A 22,185-nucleotide genomic window follows, 5' to 3' on the forward strand; every position below is an offset into this window, starting at 1 on the left:
GGGGACGATAAACACTCAACAGAGTTGTTGAATTAATTTCTTCATTTTAGCACCAGAGGAGGTCAGAAATTGAAGTATTTATTTTAAATGTATAATTTTAATACACTCAACAATATTGTTCATTCTTAGACCATCAGCATTTAAAACCTACTTCTTTGACCTGGCTTTTGGTCACCTTCCGTCTTCATGTGAAGGCAAGCGTCCAGGTGAGGGCAGCAGGGCAGCAATGCTGATTGGCTGTTTCAGGTAAGATTTGCATAGGTGCAGTCACTGCTACCAGAAGGTGGTTTGTGGAGGAGCTGTTGTAAAGGGATATTTAAACCTCAAAACTACTTCAGTGTTTCCCTCCCTACTTCTTCCTCTAACCATCGCTTCTTGGCCTTTTGGCTAAGATCAAGTGTAGTATCGGATCTGCACTTGGTTGAGGTCATTGGGTTGCGCTGAGGCTTCATATGTTTCATATGAAGCAATTTTTAAAAGCGGCATCTCGGCCTTTTGGCTAGGATGCAAATGAGCTCAAGTCTTGGAGGAGGATCCTCCCCCTTCTCCAATCAGCTTGACTCATGTAGATCAGCCCAGGACAGGGTGGTTTTGGTCTCCCGTCCTGTCTTGTCAGCCTGGATCTGAAATGTCTCAACTTGTTGAGACTCTGAATTGGATTTGATTCGATTGAATTGGAAAAGTTTTAAAAAACCCAAAAAAAAACCATCGCTTCTTGGCTAAGATCAAGTGTAGTATCAACATGCTGTGCTTGGTCGAAGTCATTAGGTTACATTTTAGCTTCATTTGAAGCAATTTTTAAAAGCAGCATCTTGGCCTTTTGGCTAAGATGCAAATGAGATCAAACCTTGGAGGAGGAGGAGCAATGCCTACTCCAATCAGCTTGGATCATGTAGATCAAGCCCAAGACAGGAGGTGAGAGCCCTGTCTTGTCAGCTTGGATTGGGAATGTCTCAACTTGTTGAGACTCTGAATTGGACTTGATTAGATTGAATTGGAATAAAAACAAAAAAAAAGTCACTGGCATCCTGCATTTGATTGAAGTCATGAGGTTACACTGAGGCTTCATTTGAAGCAATTTTGTAAAGCGGCAGCTCGGCCTTTTGGTTAAGATCCAAATGCGATCAAGCCTTGGAGAAGGTGTAATGCCTGCTCCGATCAGCTTGGTAAGTACTCTCACAACACCAGGTTAAAGTCCAATATATTTATTTAGTAGCACGAGCTTTCTGAACGTTGCCCCTTCATCAGCTTGGATCATGTAGATCGAGCCCAAGACAGGAAGTGGTGAGCCTATCTTGTCAGCTTGGATCTGGAATGTCTCACTTGCTGAGACTTTGAATTGGACTTTGATTGGATTGAATTGAATATAAAACAAAAAAAAGTCACTGGGAGGACCACAACCAGGGGAATGGTGAGTTGAGATTCTTTTATCCTTTTACCTGTATAAGGGCAGTGTGACAATTAGGACAGTGGTATGCTCCTCCTGCCAGATGTGGGAAATTAGGGAGCAATCTAGTCTCCCTGACAACTTTATCTGCAGGAGATGTGTCCAGTTGCAGCTCCTCACAGACTGCATTGTTCGGTTGGAGCAGCAGATGGACAAACTGTGGAGCATACAGAGGGCAAAGAGTGTGATAGACACTAGTTACAGGGAGATTGTCGCACCACAGGTTCAGTCAGGTAGATGGGTGACTGCCAGGAGAGGCAGGCAGGTAGTGCAGGAGTCTCCTGTGGCTATTCCCCTTTCAAACAGGTATACCGCTTTGGACACTGTTGAGGGCGATAGCCTGTCAGGGGGAGATACCAGCAGCAGCCAGACCTGTGGCATCACACCTGGTTCTGCTGTAGAACAGGGTCGGGCAAAGAGCAAGCGAGCAGAAGTAATAGGGGACGCACTAGTTAGAGGCACAGACAGGCGTTTCTGTGGCCGCAATCGAGACTCCAGGATGGTGTGTTGCCTCCCTGGTGCCAGGGTCAAGAATGTCTCTGAGCAGCTGTGGGACATTCTTAAGGGGAAGGGTAAGCAGTCAGAAGACGTTGTACATATTGGTACCAACGACATAGGTAGGAAAAGGGATGAGGTCCTGAAGTGTGAATATACAGAGTTAGGCAGAAGGCTAAAGTGCAGGACCTCGAAGGTAGTAATTGCTGGACTACTACCGGTGCCACGTGCTGGTGAGAGTAGGAATAAGAAGATTAGGCAGATGAATGCATGGCTTGAGAGCTAGTGCAAAGGGCAGGGATATAGATTTTTAGATCATTAGGATCTCTTCTGAGGAAGGGCTGACCTGTTCAAGAGGGATGGGTTACAGCTGAACTGGAGGGGGACTAATATCCTGGCAGGTAGATTTGCTAGAGCCACTCAGGAGGGTTTAAACTAGTTTGGCAGTGGGGTGGGATCCAAAGCATTAGGGAGATAGAAGAGAAGGTTGAGGACAGCATAGGAGTTAAAGAGAGTACATTAAATAGTAAAGGCAGTGTCAGTAATCCTTGTACTAGACAGATCTGGCAAAAGCAAGACAGAGAGCAAGGGAAGTCCAGATTAAACTACATTTATTTCAATGCAAGAGGCCTGACGGGCAAGGCAGATGAACTAAGGGCATGGATGGGTACTTGGGACTGGGATATTATAGCAATTACTGAAACATGGCTAAGAACAAAGAACAAAGAACAAAGAACAGTACAGCACAGGAAACAGGCCCTTCGGCCCTCCAAGCCTGTGCCGCTCCTTGGTCCAACTAGACCAATCGTTTGTATCCCTCCATTCCCAGGCTGCTCATGTGACTATCCAGGTAAGTCTTAAACGATGTCAGCGTGCCTGCCTCCACCACCCTACTTGGCAGCGCATTCCAGGCCCCCACCACCCTCTGTGTAAAAAACGTCCCTCTGATGTCTGATCAGCAGCACAAGAAGGACAAGACCAGCAGCTCAATGTTCCAGGGTACAGATACTATAGGAATGATAGAAGAGGAGCTAAGAGAGGAGGAGGATTTGCACTTTTGATTAAGGAAGACATCACGGCAATACTGAGAGGGGATATATCTGAGGGTCCACCCACTGAGTCTTTGGGTTGAACTGAGAAATAAGAAGGGGGAAATCACTTTGATAGGGTTGTACTATAGGCCCCCAAATAGTCGGCGGGAAATTGAAGAGCAAATATGTGAGGAGATTACAGATAGCTCCAAGAAAAATAGGCTGGTAATGGTAGGGGATTTTAACTTTCCCAACATTGACTGGGACAGCCATAGTATTAGAGGATGGAGAGAAATTTGTTGAGTGTATTCGGGAGGAATTTCTCATTCAGTATGTGGATGGCCCGACTAGAGAGGGGGCAAAACTTGACCTTCTCTTGGGAAATAAGGAAGGGCAGGTGACAGAAGTGTTAGTGAGGGATCACTTTGGAACCAGTGACCATAATTCCATTAGTTTTAAGATAGCTATGGAGAATGATAGGTCTGGCCCAAAAGTTAAAATTCTAAATTAGAGCAAGGCCAATTTTGATGGCATCAGGCAGGAACCTTCAACAGTTAATTGGGGGAGTCTGTGAGAAGGCAAATGGACTTCTGATGAGTGGGAGGCTTTCAAAAGTGTGTTAACCAGGATTCAGTGTAAGCAGGGTAAGCTTAGAGTGAAGGGCAAGGTTGGTAGAAGTAGGGAACACTGGATGACTCTGGATATTGAGGCCCTGGTCAAGAAGAAGAAGGAGGAACATGACATGCATAGGCAGCTTGGATCAAGTGGGTGCTTGAAGAGTATAGAGGGTGTAGGAGTAGAGTTAAGAGGAAAATCAGGAGGCAAAAAGGGGACACGAGATTGCTTTGGCAGATAAGGCAAAGGAGAATCCAAAGATCTTCTACAAATACATAAAGAGCAAAAGAGTAACCAAGGAGAGAGTAGGACCTCTTCAGGATCAACAAGGTCATCTATGTGCGGATCCACAAGAGATGGGTGAGATCCTAAATTAATATTCCTCATCACTATTCACTGTTGAGAAAAGCACGGATGTTAAGGAAATTGGGGAAATAAATAGTGATGCCTTGATGAGTGTACATATAACAGAGAAGGAGGTGCTGGAAGTCTTAAAGCACATCAAGGTAGATAAATCACCGGGACTTGATGAAGTGTACCCCAGGACACTGTGGGAGGCTAAGGAGGAAATTGCGGGTCCCCTAGCAGAGATATTTGAATCATCGATTGTCACAGGTGAGGTGCCTGAAGATTGGAGGGTGGCAAATATTGTGTCTTTGTTTAAGAAGGGCTGCAGGGAAAAGCCTGGGAACTACAGGCCGGTGAGCCTCACATCTGTAGTGGGTAAGTTGTTAGAAGGTATTTTGAGAGACAGGATCAACAGGCATTTAGAGACACAAGGACTGATTAGGGACACTCAGCATGGCTTTGTGAGTGGAAATTCATGTCTCACAAATTTGACTGAGTTTTTTGAAGGGGTAACCAAGAAGGCAGATGAGGGCAGTGCAGTTGATGTTGTCTACATGGACTTTAGTGAGGCCTTTGACAAGGTACTGCATGGTAGGTTGTTGCATAAGGTTAAATCTCACAGGATCCAGGGTGAGGTAGCCAAATGGATACAAAATTGGCTTCTTGACAGAAGACAGAGGGTGGTTGTAGAGGGTTGCTTTTCAAACTGGAGGCCTGTGACCAGTGGTGTGCCTCAGGGATCGGTGCTAGGTCCACTGTTATTTGTCATCTATATTAATGATTTGGATCAGAATATAGGAGGCATGGTTAGTAAGTTTGCAGATGACACCAAGATTGATGGCATTGTGGACAGTGAAGAAGGTTATCTAGGATTGCAACGGGGTCTTGATCAATTGGGCCAGTGGGCTGATGAATGGCAGATGGAGTTTAATTTAGATAAATGCGAAATGATGCATTTTGGTCAATCGAACCAGGGCAGGACTTACTCAGTTAATGGTAGGACACTGGGGAGAGTTATAGAACAAAGAGATCTAGGGGTACAGGTTCATAGTTCCTTGAAAGTGGAGTCTCAGGTGGAAAGAGTGGTGAAGAAGGCATTTGGCATGCTTGGTTTCATTGGTCAGAACATTGAATACAGGAGTTGGCACATCTTGTTGAAGTTGTACAAGACATTGGTAAGGCCACACTTGGAATACTGTGTACAGTTCTGGTCACCCTATTACAGAAAGGATATTATTAAAGTAGAAAGAGTGCAGAAAAGATTCACTAGGATGTTACCGGGACCTGATGGTTTGAGTTATAAGGAGAGGCAGGATAGACAGGGACTTTTTTCTCTGGAGCGTAGGAGGCTTAGGGGTGATCTTATAGAGGTCTATAAAATAACGAGGGGCATAGATCAGCTAGATAGTCAATATCTTTTCCCAAGGCTAAAACTAAAGGGCATAGGTTTAAGGTGAGAGGGAAGAGATACAAAAGGATCCAGTGGGGCACTTTTTTTTCATACAGAGGGTGGTGTGCGTCTGGAACAAGCTACCAGAAGTAATAGTAGAGGAGGCAGGTACAATTTTGTCTTTTAGAAACCCGTTTAGACAGTTACATGGGTAAGATGAGAATGGAGGGATATGAGCCAAACGTGGGCAATTGGGACTAGCGTAGCGGTTAAAAAAGGGGTGGCATGGACAAATTAGGCCGAAGGGCTGTTTCCATGCTTTAAACCTCTATGCCTCTCTGACTCTCTGACCTTTCCTGATACCACTTTCTGTCATTGCCTTGGGACATTTTGCTAGGTTAAATGCCCTATAAAAATCAAATTGTTGTTGAACGAGAAAAGCAAAATACTGCAATGCTGGAAATCTGAAGAAGAGTCAAACGGATTCGAAACGTTAATTCTCTCCACAGATGCTGCCAGACCTGCTGAGATTTTCCACCATTTTCTATTTTACCTCCAATACCGTTATGGAGAAGCAAGGTGTTATTTCTTTGCACTATTGTTTTCGAAGGTTGAGAACATTTTTATACCAAAACTGCACTCTTCACACATTTTCTCACTTTTTTTGCATCTTCCGGAACCATTAGGTTGCACGGTTGCACCACCATCCAAGATCAGTTGGTGCACATTTCCTGGATTTACACAAAAAATATGCTGGTGTAGGTTTATGCAAAAACATTTAGGCTGGAGCACAGCCTGAAAAAGAACTTGAACTTGTGAAAGTCCACATGGAGACAAGCCATGTTTTTTTTGTCTGTTTGAAAGGTCAGTGAAGAGCAGTTCTACGAAAGCTGTTTGAAATACTAGTTCAGCCACTCTGCAACCCAGACTCAGAAACATGCTGGGAGACATCAGGCAGTCAGGATATGTAACCTGTTCCAGTTTAAAGTTCAGCTGAGAACCAATCTCCTGGCTATGAGATGACAAGAAATCTCACAACCTGCTGGGAACCCCTCACTTTATAAGATCCTCTCTCCAACTTTAAGCCATTGAATCCATTCAAAAGATTAAAGACTTACCACATGGGAAACCAGAGATCATAAACCAGAGACTATGATAACTGTAATCTGTAAAAGTGCATGGCATTTACCTGTATCTAATCTTTGTGAGTGAGCGAATACATGTGGCTGAAGGTGCATTTAATTTGGGATTTGTAAGAATAAATAACGTTCCGTATTTCTAAACTCCAAAAATACTTCTGCTGAATTATTTAATTGGGATTCACACTCAAATGGGTAATAAAGACACACTTCTTTCTATAAAAAATGTACTCATCATGGTAAGTATGAGAGCACATAAGTTCTATGCATGACATTGATGTTTAATGGTGTGCAGGGGTGCAATTGACAAGAGAATAGTTTGCTATATGTATTTTCTATGTTATCATCACGACCAGAGATTATGACAATGAATTTGGTGCTACAGATATGATACGTGACAGCCTGACTGACTTTAATAGCACATAATTTGCCCTTTTTTCTGGGGCTTTGAATGCCCTAATCAACACTAGATATCAGCATTACACAGGTGCCCCTTATACCCAGAGTTGTGAAAGTACCAACTGAGGCAAATGCATTCCATGATGTATTTCCATAATTGTTATAGCAAAATGGTTATCTGGAAGCATCCCAAACAAATTTTGCAATTTTACATGATACAAGGAGGCCCAGGCTGACCAATAGCCAACAAAAGTCTAACTGCTGCACTTAGTGGTAAGGATCCACAGCACAGATCTGTTACAACCAGTAACAATAAGAGACAACCTTCAAACTGGCACCAGCTCTTTCCAGACACACAGTAATATTAACCTAAGGCAATAAGCTACAAACTGGAAAAATTGGCCAATTTCCTCCCAATTAGCACATCCACTTCAAGACCAATCAGCTTTGCAGCTGGATGCAGTCACTGTTCAATAGCTTCAGATCTTTATTTTAGGTTTTCTTTTTCTTTCGTCGCATTAGTCACTTTTAGAATTGTCCGGTTTAAACAAAAACTCCATGTGTAAAAACTTGAGGCACAAAATTTTCCCCAAATTGCAGAGAATGAAAGATCAGGTGAGAAAACCTCTCCGAAATTCACCAGCTTCACAGATGCCTTTACTCGCCGGATAAAATGGCAGTGTACAATTCTGCTGGAGAGGATCACACTGCCAACTGTGGAGGAACAGAGGGAGGGTGCCTAAACACGCTGGCAAAACCGGGATTCTGAGATTAGGGCGCATTTTTAAAGGTGGCCCTGATCTCAAAGTTGCATATAAGGCCCCCTCAACACCACCACTCCCCCACCCACTCACACCAAGCATCAAGGCAATTCCCCCAACGTCACCACAATGCCAACATCAGGGCACACCTCCACCACTCATCCAGGCACCCCCTCCCCCCGCGCCTGGTCATCGGGGCATCCAGGCTCTCCCTTCTCCCCAACTCATAGTCATTGGGGCTCTCCCATCTCCCCCTCTGCCGTCATCGTGGCTCTCCTCTCTCCTCCCCACCAGACATCAGAGGACCACCCCCCCTCCCTCCCAATGAGGGAGGGTCACATGGGCCCATATTTGTGGCTGGAGCTAGGGATGATTATGCGAATACAGAATTCAGTGTGATTGCCATATTACCATCATGGTAAGATTTGTACTTTTTCTTAATTATTTAGAATTGACTCACAATTGTAACACAAAAAAGATCAGATCCACAGTAATGAAGTATTGTACAGCTTGAATATCATCTATATTCAATCAAACTGAATTGATAATATTTGAAATCAAAATTAATAAGCGATCACCTACAAATTCTGAGTTTAGAATGTGCAAATTAAAAGAAATTGCAAGTCCACAATGGAACCTGTTCAGAGTCCTAACAGGAGTTCAACCAACCAATATCAACTACAGAAGAATTTTCAGCACAAACTGTTCTAGGATTTTAATCTGTTCCTCCAATGTTTGACTTTGCCTCTTTTGAACTTAGAAATAATTGTCTAATATTATTATGCGATTCTTAACATGCTTTCAGTTAATCTTAAAGAGAGCATTAATCTCCTTAAAAAAATATAATGATGCTGGCATTGCAACAGAGAACAATGAAACTGATATGAATGCATTAAGCATTTGCACAATAAAATCACAAAGTAATGTTCAGGCTTTTATTTCCATTACGACGACAATAGGACTAAGAGTCACGCTCTCAAGGAGAGTTTGTGGCAGCACCAATTGACTAGCTTTATTTTTAAATACATTCTGTCATCGTTGAATGAGGTTGATGAATTAACATCAGTTGTAAAGAATATTAGGAGCATTTAATATTGTGAACAATTGTCTGCTCCAGAATCATCTTGCTCAACAGCCTTCAGAGAACGTGACTGTTTCTCATCTGGGTGATCTGGAGAACAGGGCGGAATTCTCCCGTTTCCGCCCCCCCCCCCGCCGTGCCGGGTGGGTGTGGAGGATCTAACAGGAGCCAAAAGGTTGGAAACCCAGCGGTGTAAGAACATGTTATCTCAATACTGGGTTAGTTTTCCCACTGTCTGGTAGTGTGGATCCCATTTGCATTCACTTGCATATCAGGAATGCTCATTAAACAGCTGCTCAGCAGAATCTCGGCTGGGATAGTGGTGGTGTGAAAGTGTCCGTGACAGAATGATTGATGACATGTGTCATATGTTGATGTGTTGCTAATTGATGTGCGAGATCATAGAATCATAAAAAGCCTACAGTGCAAAAAGAGGCCATTCGGCCCATCGAGTTTGCACCGACAACAATCCCACCTAAGCCCTGACCCCACATATTTACCCCACTAATCCCTCTAACCTATGTATCCCACGACACTAAGTGGCAATTTAGCATGGCCAATGCACCTAACCCGCACATTTTTGGAGTGTGGGAGGAAATACAGTGTCATCAGGGAGGAAATTATTCGGGTAAATTGGAAGGAGGCATTCTTGGGGAAAAGTACCGAAGGAAAGTGGAGGATTTTCAAGGAATGTTTGTCTGGAGCTCTGCATGACAACGTTCCGATGAGACAGGGGGGTGTTGGTAGGGTACGGGAACCGTGGTGCACGAAGGTTGTGATGAACCTGGTGAATAAGAAAAGAGAGGCGTACAGAAGGTTCAGAGAGCTAGGAGGTGTTAAGGATTTAGAGGAGTATACGGGATGTAGGAAGGAGCTTAAGAAGGAAATTAGGAGAGCGAGAAGGGGTCATGAGAAGACCTTGGCGGGTAAGATTAAGGAGAATCCCAAGGCTTTCTACAAATATGTCAAGAGTAAAAGGATGAGATGTGAAGGCATAGGACCCTTAAAAGGTGAAGGGGGAAAAGTTTGTGCGGAACCGTTAGAAATGGCGGAGGTGCTTAATGAATACTTTACCTCGGTATTCACGGTGGAAAGGGATCTGGGTGGTTGTACTGCTGGTTTGCGGTGGACAGAAAGGATCGAGCATGTGGACATAAAGAAAGAGGATGTGTTGGAACTATTGAATGGCATCAAGGTTGGTAAGTCGCCGGGACCGGATGGGATGTACCCCAGGTTACTGTGGGAGGCGAGGGAGGAGATTGCGGAGCCTTTGGCGATGATCTTTGCATCGTCGATGGAGACGGGAGAGGTTCCGGAGGATTGGAGGATTGCAGATGTGGTCCCTATATTCAAGAAAGGGAACAGGGACAGCCCGGGAAATTACCGACCGGTGAGTCTAACCTCAGTGGTTGGTAAGTTGATGGAGAGGATCCTGAGAGACAGGATTTATGATCATCTAGAGAAGTTTAGTATGATCAAAAGTAGTCAGCACGGCTTTGTCAAGGGCAGGTCGTGCCTTACGAGCCTGGTTGAGTTCTTTGAAAATGTGACCAAACACATTGACGAAGGAAGAGCGGTGGATGTGGTCTATATGGACTTCAGCAAGGCGTTCGATAAGGTCCCCCATGCAAGACTTCTTGAGAAAGTGAGAGGGCATGGGATCCAAGGGGCTGTTGCCTTGTGGATCCAGAACTGGCTTGCCTGCAGAAGGCAGAGAGTGGCTGTGGAGGGGTCTTTCTCTGCATGGAGGTCAGTGACCAGTGGAGTGCCCCAGGGATCTGTTCTGGGACCCTTGCTGTTTGTCATTTTCATAAATGACCTGGATGAGGAAGTGGAGGGATGGGTTGGTAAGTTTGCTGACGACACCAAGGTAGGTGGTGTTGTGGATAGTTTGGAGGGATGTCAGAAGTTGCAGCGAGACATAGATAGAATGCAAGACTGGGCGGAGAAGTGGCAGATGGACTTCAACCCGGATAAGTGTGTGGTGATCCATTTTGGCAGATCCAATGGGATGAAGCAGCAGTATAATATGAAGGGTACCATTCTTAGCAGTGTAGAGGATCAGAAGGACCTTGGGGTCCGGGTCCATAGGACTCTTAAATCGGCCTCGCAGGTGGAGGATGCGGTCAAGAAGGCGTACGGCGTACTAGCCTTCATTAATCGAGGGATTGAGTTTAGGAGTCGGGAGATAATGCTGCAGCTTTATAGGACCCTGGTTAGACCCCACTTGGAGTACTGCGCGCAGTTCTGGTCACCTCATTACAGGAAAGATGTTGAAGCCATTGAAAGGGTGCAGAGGAGATTTACAAGGATGTTGCCTGGATTGGGGGGCATGCCTTATGAGGATAGGTTGAGGGAGCTTGGTCTCTTCTCCCTGGAGAGACGAAGGATGAGAGGTGACCTGATAGAGGTTTACAAGATGTTGAGAGGTCTGGATAGGGTAGACTCTCAGAGGCTATTTCCAAGGGCTGAAATGGTTGCTACGAGAGGACACAGGTTTAAGGTGCTGGGGGGTAGGTACAGAGGAGATGTCAGGGGTAAGTTTTTCACTCAGAGGGTGGTGGGTGAGTGGAATCGGCTGACGTCGGTGGTGGTGGAGGCAAACTCGTTGGGGTCTTTTAAGAGACTTCTGGATGAGTACATGGGATTTAATGGGATTGAGGGCTATAGATAGGCCTAGAGGTAGGGATATGATCAGCGCATCATATCCCTACCTCTAGGTAGGGCCTGTTTGTGCTGTGGCTTTCTATGTTCTATGTTCTAAACAGGAGCACCCGAAGGAAACCCACGCAGAAACGGGGAGAACGTGCAAACGCCATACAGACAGTGACCCAAGCCGGAAATTGAACCCAGGTTGCTGGAGCTGTGAGGCAGCAGTGCTAACCACTGTGCCACTGTGCTGCCCCTTTTTAAAAGGAAGCAATTGAAGGGCTCATCCGGGATTTGAACTCAGGACCTCTTGCATATCCACCAATTGAAATGCCCTGAACAAGAATCATACCCTTAGACCGACGACTCTGCATATCTGTGAAGAGAGTAGCCCTTTGAGCACATGCTGCCATGCTGAGTTTGATAGTGGAGGGAGCTGAAGGATGACTTACCCTGGGGGGAACAGATGAGATCATTCATCTATTTCCTGCACTGCTGGCTCTGTTTATAAAACACCTGTATATTCCGTATATGTTTCTGTCCTAAAGTCATATAATCTGCAATCTAATGCACCATCAGAGCAATTATTCTGGAATACGGGCTCAGAGGAGACTTTAAAGCTGCAGTGATGCTGATGTAGGAATGTAAAAAGAGGCAGAAAAATAATCTGACTCCTAAACACCGTCATTAGCTGGGGGTTGCAAATTAACTGCAGAACCCTGCTCCCACTGTAAAATAAGTTTGGAGCTGAAAATCTTCATTCCCCTTGCAGGAAATTTTGTAACACTAATCATGTTATGATGCTAAACTAAACTACAATTGGCCTTGGACTGGAGAAGTCAGAACTTGTTGGGGAGAGCCAGTGTAAATCGATTCTACAAGCCTGCAGTGAAATTGAAGGTGATTTGCTCTCAGCCCATTGTGTGCTGCATAAAAACTCTTGAGGGACTGGTTATATGACAGATCCTCATCTCAGAATGGCAATTCAGGTGTCAGCCTTTGCTCTGTAGTGGTATTTTCAGTTTGGAGTCAGAGGTTCATAGATTTAGGCCCATTCTAGAGACCAGTACATAATATAAGCTGGAACTTCAGTGCAATGGCAATACTGAAAGAACTCTACTCTGTTGATGATACTGTCTTTCAGATATGCTGGACTGATGCCCCATTTGCCTTCTCAGGTGAGCATAAAATATCCAATGGCATGGTTTTAAGAGTCAGTGAGTTCCCTCAGTGTCAACAGTTATCCCTCAACCATCATGTAAAAAGAACAATTTGATTATTTGCTTCATTATTATTTACAGAACCTCACTTTATGAATATTAGATGTCACATTGCCTACATTATAACAGTGGTTACACTTCAAAAGTACTCCCTGGAGACAAATGGAGCCTCCAGTCAGATGAGGCAAGGATAATGAGGAGGCAAAAGTGAGAAGATTCAATTGTTTGTACTGGCGTTGTGCGGCCCAGAGTGCTGTTCAGGTGCTTCATCTTCATTATGGACTCTTCCCCCAATTTACATTTTATTTGTCAGCTTTCTGTGCCCGTAATGTTGCTCTTTATAATGCCAAGGGTAACTCAGCCATATTTCAAACCCCAAGCCTTCACACTGTTATGCTCAGAAAAGGGCAATAGCCAGGCCAGGCTGGAGTAAAACAAAATGTTCTCGATGCAACAGAGCAGGTAAGATGACTGTATGAGTATTCCCAGACTATAGAGGTGACGCAATATCCATCTCTTCCCCTATATGATGACGTCACATGAAAGTGCCATCCCAGAATCACTTTCAACATCTGATAATACAGGGAATAGACATCGGCCATTGGAACTGGCCTACTCCTGCTCCCAATTTATTTCCTCAGACCCATGTGGCTAAATTCCGTGTGGCCAAATTCTGCTTCGCCTCCATTTTCAAGTTTGCTGACGACTCTACTGTAGTGAGTCGGATATCAAACAATGATGAGACGGAGTACAGGAAAGAAATAGAGAATTTGGTGAAATGGTGCGATGACAATAATCTCTCCCTCAAAGTCAGTAAAACAAAAGAGCTAGTCATTGACTTCAGGATACGCAGTGGAGGACATGGTCGAGAGCTTCAAGTTTCTAAGTATTCCAGATTATCAACAATCTGTCTTGGACCCTTCACGCCAATGCTATAGTTAAGAGAGTCCACCAACGCCTCTACTTTCTCAGAAGGCTAAGGAAATTCAGCATGTTCACTACGACTCTCACCAATTCTTACAGATGCACCACAGAAAGCATCCTTTCCGGATATATCACAGCTTGGTATGACTCCTGCTCTGACCCAGACCGCAAGAAACTACAAAGGGTTGTGAATGTAGCCCAGTCCATCACTCAAACCAGCCTCTCATCCATTGACTCCATCTACATTCCTGCTACCTTGGGAAAGAAGCCAGCATAATTAAGGACCCAACTCCGGACATTCTCTCTTCCACCTTCTTCCATCGGGAAAAAGATACAAAAGTATGAAAACACATATCAAGAACAGCTTCTTCCCTGCTGTCATCAGACTTTTGAATGGTCCTGCCATATATTAAACTGATCTTTCACTTCACCCTACCTATAACTGCAACACCATACCCTTTTCTCTTATGTACTTCAAGAAGGTATGTTTTGTCTGTATAGCGTTCAAGAAACTATACTTTTCACTGTATCCCAATACATGTGACAATAAATCAAATCAAATCAAATCTAATCTCATATTGTAATTAAAAGTTCAGTGTTGGCTGAACCCTGACTACTTAATGCACCCACTGCATTTATAATTAGTAACATGGTTTATAGGAAACATAACAGAATGAAGAATAGCAAAAGACCTGCTGGACCATTGAGACTACCTTAAACTATCACAGTGTAAATCAGAAGCCCTAGCAGCAACCATTTTGTAATCTCCAGGGAGAGACGAAAGATCAGAGGATAATGTCAGGAAAAGGTAAAACAATGAGGAATCTCTCATGTCACGAAAAATGATCAAGTAGATTCCAGAAGTCACACCTCCCAATACCCAACCCCCCACCTGTACACAGAGATGCAGCCCTAGTCGCTGTTGAATGTTTGCTGCAAATCTGCATTCACTGCACGAGGTGGCAACTCTCAAAAGAAAAACCACCTGATATTAAACCTTGGTTTACATTTAACTGACTGATACTCATGATCCCTGCTTCTCCTTAAACTATCTCAGGCAAATAGCCTATCCACGTGGCCTGAATCCATTGCTTTCATTATTTTAAAGACATCAATTAAATCTCCTCAAAATCTACAATTTTGCATAGTTAAAAAGCAAAGCTCGCAAGGCCAATTATAGAATCCCCATAGAATCCCTATAGTATAGAAGGAGGCCATTTGGCCCATCAAGTCTGCACCAAACCCTCTGACAGAGTATCCTACCCAGACCCATCCCTCCGCCTTATCCCCGTAACCCCATGCATTTACCCCACTAATCCCCCTAACATGCACATCTTAAGGGTGCATGGCCAATCCACTTAACCTGCACTTCTTTGGACTGTGGGAGGAAACCAAAGCATCCGGAGGAAACCCACATGGACACGGGGAGAATGTGAAAACGCCACACAGTCACCCAAGGCTGGAATCAAACCTGGGTCCCTGGCGCTGTGAGGCAGCTGTGCCACTGTGCCAGCCCTAAATGAGACCGTCTAAATGAGGCCTAATTAATGTTTCATATAAGGAGAACATAGCAATTTGTGTTTTGTATTTATTCATCTTGGCAATATATCCTCACATTCCATTTACCTTTGTAATCCACTTATGACACTGGTCATTGCCCTTCAGAGATTCATCTACTTCAACACCTAGATCTTACACAACAGCAATACAAATTATCAAAATACATGCTGGAAAGTTGAAACAAAAACAGAAAATGCTGGAAATACTCAGCAGAAATCATCTGTGGAAATACAAAGGCCGAGATTTTCCACTCATGTTCGTGGCAAGCCTGTTTAGGGACTGGAAAATATTGCGAGAAGGTCCTAGACGAGTTTTCTGGTGGAATAAATGCAGGACATGATCATTCCCTCCCCGCATCCACCCGCCATCGATTGCGGGTCATGTCTCCCATTGTGCTGCCTTGAAACGTCATTATTACCCATTTGCATATCGTTATTGTGCCCTATGCCGGAATCATACTGCCAGTTAAAATCTAACTCCCACGGCGGCATGGTGTCAGATTCCACAACTTTCAACCGGACTCAAAGGCGTGCACCTGCAGCACTTGTGGAGTGACTCTGCATCCTTGGGGTGGGCGAGTGGTGGGGAGGGGCTTCACAGGCAGGTCTGCACAACTGCTTCTTCGTGGCTGCCTTATGGTGCTGGGGCACGGGCTTCAATGAAAGACTGAAGGGAGGGAAGGCCAGGGAAGCCGGGGGCAGTATGCTTCCTAGGCTTGGCAGCCATGACTTTCCAGCAGCTTCCGCTGACTACAAGTGTGCTTGCAGTGTGCAGGGGTAACCTTTAAATATGATAATGGATTATTAAATGAAGAACTGAGGTGATGGTGGGGCGGATGGATCAGAGGCATCCCACCACCCATCCAACATGAAACCCGTGTCTCTGGCCCTGTGATGCACTATCAATCAGGTCAAGACTAGTTGTGAGCAAGACAAATAGGCTTTTATTAGCAAGAACTTGGAGCCATCCCTGTCGGAGATCTGGTCTGTACTGAAGGCTAGGGGGAGGAGCTACCGCCATTATACCCGGACCAGGGGGAGGAGTCTTGGGCGGAACTGACAGGGATGTGCCACATATACAGGTTATAATAAATACTAACTAACAGTGGTTAACCACAACAGATAACAGATAACAGTGGTTTACCACATTCACCCCCTGTTTAAAAAAGAGTCCGTCGGGGGTGAGGCAGAGTGAACAATATTTACAATATTTACATGTTCAGTCTATCCGGGAGCTTGCTCTGCCGCTGCGATCGCCGTAGTGCCGGTTCCGATGTAGTTTCAGGTCGCGGTGTCATTTCAAGCGCCGGAACGTTGCTGTCATCCGTATTCTCGTCCGCTCGTCGAGTGTGTGGAGACGACTCCTGGGGCCCAGGCGAGCCGTATACGGGGGTGAGAGGAGTGAATAGTGGTTCTGATGTGGTAGGGACAAAGTTGGGGGTTGGGGGCTATAGTGGTCCCTGAGTCACCTGCAGGTGCTAGGTCACGGATAGATACCGTGTCCTCCCGCCCATCGGAGTATGCCACATAGGCGTACTGGGGGTTGGCGTGGAGGAGTTGAACCCTTTCGACCAGGGGGTCAGACTTACGGTTCCGGGCATGCTTCCGAAGCAGGACAGGGCCCGGGTATGCCAGCCACAACGGTAGTGAAGTCCCTGAGGAAGACATCCTGGGGAACACGAACATCCGTTCGTGGGGGGTGGCATTGGTTGCCGTGTACAGGAGGGACCTAATGGAGTGTTGTGCCTCCGGTAGGACCTCTTGCCAGCGGGTGACTGGAAGGCCTTTAGACCGTAGCGCTAGTAAAATGGTCTTCCAGACTGTGGCGTTCTCTCTCTCCACCTGTCTGTTACCCCGGGGGTTGTAGCTAGTAGTCCTACTTGAGGCTATGCCTTTGGAGAGCAGGTACCGTCGCAGTTCATCACCAATGAAGGAGGATCCCTGGTCGCTATGGATGTAGCTGGGGATACCAAACAGGGTGAAGAGGCTGCGCAGGGCCCTGATGACTGTGGCCGAGGACATATCTGGGCAGGGAATCGCAAAGGGGAAACGTGAGTACTCATCAATGACATTGAGGAAATATATGTTGTGATCAGATGAGGGAAGGGGGCCTTTGAAGTTGATGCTTAGGCGTTCAAAGGGGCAGGTGGCTTTTATGAGATGTGCCCTGTCTGGTCAGTAGAAGTGCGGCTTGCATTCCGCACAGACCTGGCAATTCCGAATTATAGACCTGACATCCTCAACGGAGTAGGGCAGGTTTTGGGCTCTAATGAAGTGAAAAAACCTGGTGACCCCCGGGTGGCAGAGGTCGTTGTGGAGAGACTGTAACTGGTCCACCTGCGCACTGGCACATGTTCCACGGGACAGGGGGTCAGGTGGCTCATTGAGCTTCCCGGGCCGATACAAGATATCGTAATTGTAGGTGGAGAGTTCGATCCTCCACTGTCATATCTTGTCGTTCTTGATCTTGCCCCGCTGCGTATTGTTGAACATGAAGGCAACGGATCCTTGGTCCGTGAGTAGGGTGAACCGTTTACCAGCTAAATAGTGGTGCCAGTGCTGTACAGCTTCCACTATGGCTTGGGCTTCCTTTTCGACAGAGGAGTGTCGAGTTTCGGGGCCTTGGAGGGTTCGTGAAAAGAAGGCCACGGGTCTGCCCGCCTGGTTAAGGGTGGCGGCTAGGGCGAAGTCAGACGCATCGCTCTCCACCTGGAACGGGATGGATTCGTCTATAGCGTGCATCGTGGCCTTCGCGATGTCAGCTTTGATGCGGTCGAAGGCCAGACGGGTCTCCGCCGTCAGGGGAAAAAGGGTGGATTTTATAAGCGGACGGGCTTTATCCGCATAGTTGGGGACCCACTGTGCGTATTACGAGAAGAAACCCAGGCATCTTCTCCGTGCTTTGAGGATAGTGGGGAGGGGAAGTTCCAAGAGGGGACGCATACGGTCGGGATCGGGGCCGAGGACCCCATTCTCCACTACGTACCCGAGGATGGCGAGGCGGTGTGTACTGAACACGCACTTCTCCTTATTGTAGGTCAGGTTAAGGAGACTAGCCGTGTGCAGGAATCTGTGGAGGTTGGCATCGTGGTCCTGCTGGTCATGGCCGCAGATGGTGACATTATCCAGGTACGGGAAGGTGGCCCGCAGCCCGTTCTGGTCCACCATTCGGTCCATTTCGCGCTGGAAGACCGAGACCCCGTTGGTGATGCCAAAAGGGCCCCTAAGGAATTGGTAAAGGCGACCATCTGCCTCGAACGCCGTATATTGGCGGCCCTCCGGGCGGATAGGGAGCTGGTGGTATGCCGACTTCAAGTCGATGGTGGCGAACACTCGATATTGTGCAATCTGATTGACCATGTCAGATATGTGGGGAAGGGGGTACGCATCCAGCTGCGTATATCGATTAATGGTCTGACTGTAGTCAATGACCATTCTGTGTTTCTCCCCGGACTTAACGACTATCACTTGTGCTCTCCAGGGGCTGGCACTGGCCTCAATGATCCCTTCCCTGAGGAATCGCTGGGCTTCAGACCTGATAAAGGCCCTGTCTCCAGCACTGTACTGCCTGCTCTTGGTGGCGATGGGCTTGCAGTCAGGAGTGAGATTCGCAAACAAGGAGGGAGGGGCGATTTTAAGGGTCGAGAGATTGCAGGTGGTGCGCAGTGGGCAATTTAGAAGCCGCTGATTGCAGACGGAGAGCGGGGGAAAAGGCCCATTATACTGTATAGTGACACACTTCAGATGGGTCATGAAATCTAGCCCCAGGAGTACAGAAGCGCAGAGGTGTGGCAGCACGAGGAGCCTGAAGTTATCGTATACTGTGCCCCGCCCCTCCAGGGTCACCACGCAGCAGCCGAGGACATTTACAGAGCGGGATTGCGATGCCATGGAGATCGTTTGCTTGACGGGCCGCACGGAAAAGGCATATCGGCGCACCGTATCAGGGTGAATGAAGCTCTCCGTACTCCCGCTGTCAAACAAACAATGCTCCCTGTGCCCGTTTACCTCAATGTCCATCATGGATTTGGCGAGTCGATGAGGCTTGGTCTGGTCCAGGGTAACCGACGCCACCGTTGAATCCTGCAGATAGCCGCGGGAGGCTGATGAGGTAGGAGATGGCGGCCCCTGCTGGTCACTCGTGGCCGAAGTCGTCCAAGATGGCGGCCCCCGTGGGTCGCCGGCGGCTGATGACGTCATCCAAGAAAGCGGCCCCCGCGGGTCACACGCGGCCGGAGTCGTCCAAGATGGCGGCCCCTGCGGGTCGCACGCGGCCGGGATCGTCCAAGATGGCTGCCCCCGCGGGTCGCACGCGGCCGGGGCCATCCAAGATGGTGGCCCCCGCGGGTCACACGCAGTGCTCGTGGATTTGGAGGTAGACTTATGGCAGACTTTGGCATAGTGCCCCTTCTTCCCACACGCGGAGCAGAACAACTCCCTCGCTGGGCAGCGTTGTTGGGGGTGCTTACCCAGGCCGCAGAAGTAGCATTTCGGGCCTCCAGAGGCTGCTGCAGTGGTCAGGTCACCGGTGAGGCGTGGGGCGGCGTAGGTCTGTGGTCCTCCCGGTAGCGACGGCTGCGGTGTCCACGATGCGCCCACGTGGTTAGGTGAGTAGGCTTCGAGGTATTGGGAGGTCACCTCTAAGGATTCGGCCAGTTCCACCGTTTTTTTAAAGTCCAGCGCACCCTGTTCCAGTAGCCGTTGTTGGATATAAGTAGTTCCAATGCCCGTGACAAAGGCATCCCTGATTAAGTCCTCTGTATATTGGGTGGCAGTCACAGTCTTACAGTTGCAGTTCTGGACAAACAGTCGCAACGCGCGCAGGAACTGGTCAACCGATTCACCTGGCTGCCGTCTGCGCGTAGCGAGGAGGTGTCTCGCGTAGACTTCATTAGGCCGTCTATTATACTGGCCCTTTAAAAATTCGATCGCGGCCGTGTAATTTTCCGCGTCTCGGATCATAGAATATACTACGTCGCTTACCCGGCCGTGGAGAACCCGTAGTTTGTCAGCATCTGTACGGACAGCAGTGGAGGCTTCGATGTCATCTTCGAAGCATTTCAGCCAGTGATCAAACGTGTTTGACGCTCCAGCAGTTTGAGGGTCCAGATTCAGTCTGTCAGGTTTTAGTAACTGCTCCATTTAAAACAAACTTGCTAATAAAATTGATGCACTATCAATCAAGTCAAGACCAGTTGTGAGCAAGACAAATAGGCTTTTATTAGCAAGAACTTGGAGCCATCCCTGTCGGAGATCTGGTCTCGACTGAAGGCTAGGGGGAGGAGCCACCGCCTTTATACCCGGACCAGGGGGAGGAACCTTGGGCGGAACTGACAGGGATGTGCCACATATACAGGTAATAATAAATACTAACTAACAGTGGTGAACCACAACAGATAACAGATAACAGTGGTTTACCACACCCTGCAGAAATGCACATCATAGCATGAATCACAAACAAGCTTCCCACACTGAATGGAATGCTCATGGGGAAGGTTCTTATTGATTCCTAATATTGTTATGAATTGAGGAAAATTAAGAATGAAAAATGAAATTGGGATAAGGGAATTGGGACGTATAAGCTAAAAGCTGAGTCCACAGTATGGGTAACATCAAAGGGAAAGAATTATGTGTCCACAGCATGATAACTGGTGAAGGGGTAGAGAGAAGCAGCCACCAGCATAGCCACGCCCAACTGCAGAAAGCATGCTTTCCTGAAAACAAGTTATTGCTAAAAGGCTGCTGTTTAAAATCCAAAACTTGGACAGAAAAGATTATTCCTTCACTGAAATTGAAAATGGCAATCCCAAAGGTGGGCAGATTGGTGGGTGGTGACTATCTGTTGGATTTAACTGATAGAGTTATATAATATTGGATGTTGTTTGGGAAAAGGGGCATTCCTCAGAGTTCAGGAAACAAGAGGCAACTTCATGTGATACTGTGTGTACAGCCATCAGTGTAGTTAAGTGTACTGTTGTAGTGTATTATTGTCCTTCTTGTTTTCTTTGTAGTGTATTATTGTCCTTCTTGTATGTTTTCTTTTAAATCGATAATTATTCTTTATTAATTGATCACAACAAAACCTAACTATTCCTCTATGGTTTGCCTATCTTTTCTCACATTATACCAAATTGAAAATATACGCCACTAAGAACTGGCGTTCCAAGTTACCCTTCTGCATTTTGAGATACCCTCACATTTAACATCAGCGGGGTTCATAACAATATTCGCAACAAGGAGGGAAAGGTTCTCCATTGGAAAGGGGATCAAAGGTTACGGGGAAAAGGCGGGAGAGTGAAATTGAGAAACATATCAGCCATGATCGAATGGCGGAGCAGACTCGATAGGTTGAATGGCCTAATTCTGCACCTATATCTTATGGTCTTATTCACGGTGCACTTTCGGAGCACTGACATTGTAAGGTGTATGTGCGCAATTGTTCCCATACCAGTTAGATCACAGCAGGGATTTTGACCATAAGTCCTCTCACTTTCAGAGGGCTGCTAAAACTAATGTCCTAGCAAGAAAATGTGATTTAATGCCTGTAATCTCCATGGACATAGCGTACCTCAAGATTAATGAAGAAACTTTATTACAAATGTTACAGAATTCTGCAAGCTTTGGCGCAGAACAATTGTGTGGGATGACTTTGTGTTCACAGATTAGGTGCAGAAGACAGTTTTCCACAACCGTTTTTTACAGGCTACTGCCAGTCTAGCAGGCAGGAGAATAAAGCACAGCTCTTAGTACAAAGGCAGTCTTATGTTGGTGGTATTGCTGCATAGCTTATAATGATATGTCATGGGACTAAAACTAACTTTATACTATACTTAACATGCCCTCTCTCCTTTTCTTTGTAAAGCAGAATATGCTGACGATGTTGACTATCTTGCCTGGGTGAAGGAACAATTAAACACAACTCAATCGCTAAATTGCACTCAAACCACCCACAATTTTTATGCAGGCTGATGAGTGAATGGCTAAGCCCGCAACTCAGAGATGAAGCAGATTGGGATCTGTGAAAACATGGCCTATTACTGCTATGGGATTTTACATTGACATGCAATTTGAATTCTCTTTCCTATTTCTGCAGAGAGGAGTCTACCTCCACGCAATTGATTCTAGGA

The 22,185-nt window shown here is 46.4% G+C and overlaps 1 pseudogene; it reads left to right on the top strand.

Annotated features, from left to right (window-relative positions):
• The first annotated feature begins 367 nt into the window (after positions 1-367).
• LOC144508790 (U2 spliceosomal RNA) lies at positions 368-497 on the top strand (annotated as a pseudogene).
• The last annotated feature ends 21,688 nt before the right edge of the window (positions 498-22,185 follow it).

Source organism: Mustelus asterias, chromosome 20, assembly GCF_964213995.1.
Source record: "Mustelus asterias chromosome 20, sMusAst1.hap1.1, whole genome shotgun sequence".
In the NCBI taxonomy this organism is placed as follows: domain Eukaryota; kingdom Metazoa; phylum Chordata; class Chondrichthyes; order Carcharhiniformes; family Triakidae; genus Mustelus; species Mustelus asterias.